Below are 5,070 nucleotides of genomic sequence, written 5' to 3'. Positions count from 1 at the left end.
AAGAAGAGGAGTTCAAGGGATGTGTCGGCGTATATACGCTGATGTTGCTGCTACTTTTTATTAGGTAAAGGGGTAATGCTAAAGTGGGTTGGGTCATGATTCAATTGGTCCTGTACTTATCTAATATTTGGAGGAGGCCTGAAATTAGATCAGTGGGCTGCTATTTTGTTAAGTTTTTTTTTTTTTAACCGATGAATTTAAAAGAAATTGATCCAAGTGGGTAAATAAATTAATCCAATTCTCCCACATCAATTTCAGTTAACTAATTCAACGATACTTATGTTATTCTAATTAATTTTCTCAAAAGTGTACGTGTGTGCATGAATATATATATACGTAAACACGCGTGAACGATTTCAAATAAGTACATACATTATATTTAAACACATTTTGCTATAATTAAAAATAAAAAATAAAAAATAAAAATAGGGTAAATTTTGTGAAAAATGTAATAATATAGCAAGGATTATATTAATATGCTAACATATATTTATTTATTTATTTTAATTAAATTAATGAGATGTGATATTAATATGAAAAACAACATTTTCAAATTGTTAATGTTAAAATATATTTTTTAAAAAAAAGTAATTCAGAAATACTAAGCATCGAGAAATTAATTTTATGAAAAGGAGATTCCTTTGATAACTGTTTCGAATTACAAGAAATTCATCATCGAAAAACTCCACACAAGATGCCTTAATTGGATGACTTGACAGAAAGGATGAATGGGACTCTAGTTGAAAAAGTTAGATGTGTACTTTTAGAGACTAAACTTTCAAATTTCTTTTGAGAGGAAACACTTAATATTATTGTGTATGTTATCAATTTGTCTCGTGTAGTTACTTTTGATGGTGATGTTCCAAACAGAGTTTGGTATGCTAAAGATGTTTTCTATGATCATTTGAAAGTCTTTGAGTGTAAGACTTATGTGCATATTTTAAAAGATGAAAGGCCAAAACTGGATGTCAAAACTAAGTAGTGCATGTTTATTGGTTATGATCAAGATGAGTTTGGATATCACTTTTATGATTCAGTTGATAAGAAGCTTATTAGAAGTCATGATATAGTGTTCTTTGAAGACCAAATTATTGAAGATATTGACAAGACTAAGAAAACAGATTCTCAAAATAATGATAGCTTAATTGATGTTCATCAAGTTTCTATTACTGATGCACCTATTGCACATGAAGAAATCCAAGATAGTGATGCAGATGATGATCAAGAGGGTGTAGAACCTATAGACGGTTCAACTAATGAAGTTGTGGTTGATCAACAACCAAATCCTATTCAGGTAACTACTTTAGATGTTTGAGAAACATATTGTAGAAGATGTTTTGGGAAGAAGCACAAGTTAACATGTTTGAGAAACAAGCTAGTTACTGAGATGACCAGATAGAAGCAATGAAAGATGAAATAAAGTCGCTCCACAAAAATGACATATATGAGTTAGTGAAATTATAAAAATAAGAAAACTCTAACAAACAAATAGATCTTTAAAGAAAAGCATGAGCAACATACCTCTGCACCTAGGTATAAAGTGAGGTTAGTTGTTAAAGGTTTTGGTCAGATAAAGGGAGCTAACTTTGATGAAACTTTCCCCCCTATCATAAAAATATTTATTTTCATATGGTGCTAGACTTAACTGCAAGTCTAAATTAGAGATTGAGTAGATGTATGTTAAGACTGCTTTTCTTCATGGTGATTTAGACTAAGAGATTTACATGGAGCAGTATGAAGATTTTGCGGTCAAAGAAAAAGAAATATATCTGCAAATTGAGAAAAAATTTGTATGACTTGAAACAAGCTCCAAAATAATGGTACTTGAGGTTTGATTTGTCATTTAAAAATAAGAATGCTAGAAAACTTCTTCATATCACTGCGTATTATTTCAGAGGTTATCTAATGATGATTTCATTATTTTACCATTCTATATGGATGTTGATTGTTAATATAAATAAAGATTGAATTGCAGTTCTTAAGAAAGAGTTGAGCAAATCATTTGTGATGAAGGACATGGGGCTGGCAAGGAAAGTTTTAGGCTTTCGTACATATAGATAGAGATTAAAAAAAATTACTATTATCCCATAAGCAGTATATTGAAAAGGTACTGAAGAGGTTCAGTGTGATAGAAGTAAAAGTGATTAGTACGCCTCTTACTAAATACTTTAAATTGAGTACGATCTAGAGTTCATCTACTGACAAAGAGAAGAAAAAGATGTCTTGTATTTCCTACTCTTCTGCAATTGATAGTTTGATGTATTCTATAATTTACACTAGATCAGATAGCACATGCCTTTGGTATCATTAGCAGATATAAACTCGACCAGTCTTAAAGCAGGAGACATTTATAGTCATACAAATTTTATTCAAATTAAATTCGAAATATATTAGTACCAATAAATGTGACAAATTAATATGTTGGATTAATTATTTAAATTCAAATATTGTAATATTGGAAAGGAACACTGGGATGCAGTAAGATGGATACTAAGATATTTGAAGGGTACTGCAAACATAGAGTTGTGTTTTGATATTGACAAGTATGTACTTGTTTGCTACACAGGTTCGTATTTGGAAGGTAATTTTGACAATTCAAGATCCACTTTCGATTATTCGATCACTTTTGTAGGAAAACTATTTCTTGACAATCTAGACTATAGAAATGCATAGCTCTATCCACAATAGAAGCTAAATATATTGCCATTACTGAAGGTGCCAAAAATTGTTTTGGATGAAGAAATTTTTGAATGATCTTGACTTTGAGCAGTCAAGGGTCATCTTATTTTTGTGATAATCAGAGTGTTATTTATATCATCAAGTACTCTACCTTTCATTTTAAGTCCAAGCATATTAGTAAAAAATATCATTGAATTAGAATGACCATGAAAGAAAAATTATTTGAGGTTGAGAAGATACATGCATATGACAATTCTTAAGATATGCTAACAAATATGGTGGTTGTGAAGAAGCATCAGTAAAGTAGAACTTTGACACGCATGAAGCCTGTCCTAAGTTCCTCCGCTTGAAGATCTATTTGGGCCCTTAACAGGAGGGAGATTTTGTTGGGTCGTGGCTCATGTTCCAACCAAAGAACCCATGACCTAATCCTACTCTCTTTTGATTTTCAATCCTATTTGAAAAAGAATTCAGATTTCTATTTCTATTTAGAGTTGATTTGGGTTTTAAATAAAACAGCACCCATCATCTATAAATAGGATTATTTGAGAGTGAATTATTCATGCTCCTTGATATTTGTCTTTGAGAGGCATTAACACATAAGAGAGATTTTGTTTTGAGAGCTTTCACCAAAGAGAGATGAGAGAAAGAGAGTTCTTTTGCTGCAATTTAATTTGCTCTCCAACCAACCACTTTTAGATTGTGTTTGTTAGCTTGTTCCCTGTTGGATCAGATTAAAATTTTAACTGAGTGTTTGATTTGAATGGTGAAGATCGAATTTGATGGTCCGCAACATCTGATTTTGTATCACGAATAACAATATTGTTTTGGGTGATTTCTCTTGATTTATTTTTGTCAGTATAGCTATTGCTTCTTTGTATTTAACACTTGTTGTGTAGCCATTTGAAAGAATATTTGTAACTCTCTTATTATTATAATGAAGTTGTTCCCTGATTGTTACCTTCGACTTCAAAAAAAATTTTCATGTTATATTTGATGTTCTTTACTTTCTTTATTTTTGTGTTTATCTCCATCTGTCCTAAGGTAATACTGGTCAAGTAGTATAGAGTCCACATGTGAACCATTTGTATTTGATTCAATGATGACAAAGATCCATTCATCCTTCGAGACAAATTTCACATGAACAAATTGTTTAAACAAGGACATGCATATATAGGTAGGCCATAAATAAAAAAAATATTTTATATGTACCGACAATGGTGTAAAAATATTTATATAATCAGGTCAATCTATAAGATGATTGAAAAAATATATTTATAGCAAGTATATTGACTGATAACTTGATATAATCGTAATTGAGCAATTAACACTTTATTAAACTGCAATATTAGTGTTAAAAGTCATAATATTCTTAGTGCATAACTTAAAATGCTAAGAGAAAAAACATATACCCACAGGTAAATTGGAAGAAACAACATTTCCCAGCCACCAGTTTTCTGTCTTAAAATATCTTTGAAAAAAACATATTGTTGTGTAACTTCACGATTTGTCCTATACTTGTGATTTATAAGAGTAAAAAAATTATGCACAGAAAAATCATGTGTATGAAGGGAAAGTGCATGGAAAGCCCTGGAATTGGAAAGTTACATCAACAGACCCAAGTAAGGAAGGCCCATTGAAACATGTATATGATAATATGAACTTTCCAAGTAGCTAGCCGACGTTGCTATGTACAGGGTAGGGGTGGGCATTCGATTTAATTGTTGAATATCAGTTTGGTTTTTCAATTTTTGATTTGACGAAAATGAAAATCATAATCAAACCAAAATTATTTCGGTTTGATTCAGTTTTTACAAATTCGGTTCGTTTATTTCGGTTTTAAAAATTAAAGTAGTGAGTATTTAAAATTGGAGATTTTTTTTTAGAAAAAAAATATTTTTTTCAAACCTATTTTTCATTCCCAAATATAATTAATTCAACACGCATGAAATAACCATAAATATCGACCTCGCTGAGTCATCGTCGTTGGCGTGACGACAGTGGCCACACTCGACAGCAACTGCCGACGGCAATGACGAACTGAGCAAACAACTATTGTTGGCGATGTTGAAATTTCAATTGAACTGACAAACTGAGGATGGTTGAGCGCCGCTGCAGCCTGCACGTTGATATTAGGGTCTAAAGCAAAGCAATATAAAAATTTACCTACAAAATTATTAAATTAATTATGCGAAGACCATTTAAAAATAGAGAAGCTTTTAGATAAATTAAAGAATCTTTAATTAGTAATTATTCAGAATATATAAGTCTAAATAAAACAAAAGAAAACCCACAAAAATTAGCCTACTTAATTACATTAATATCTAGTATTGAATCAAAATTAATAACACATTTAAAATCTAGAAGAATGAAATACATACCACCTAATTA

This window comes from Capsicum annuum, chromosome 2 (assembly GCF_002878395.1).
Source record: "Capsicum annuum cultivar UCD-10X-F1 chromosome 2, UCD10Xv1.1, whole genome shotgun sequence".
NCBI classification, from domain to species: domain Eukaryota; kingdom Viridiplantae; phylum Streptophyta; class Magnoliopsida; order Solanales; family Solanaceae; genus Capsicum; species Capsicum annuum.
This window is presented reverse-complemented; position numbering follows the sequence as displayed.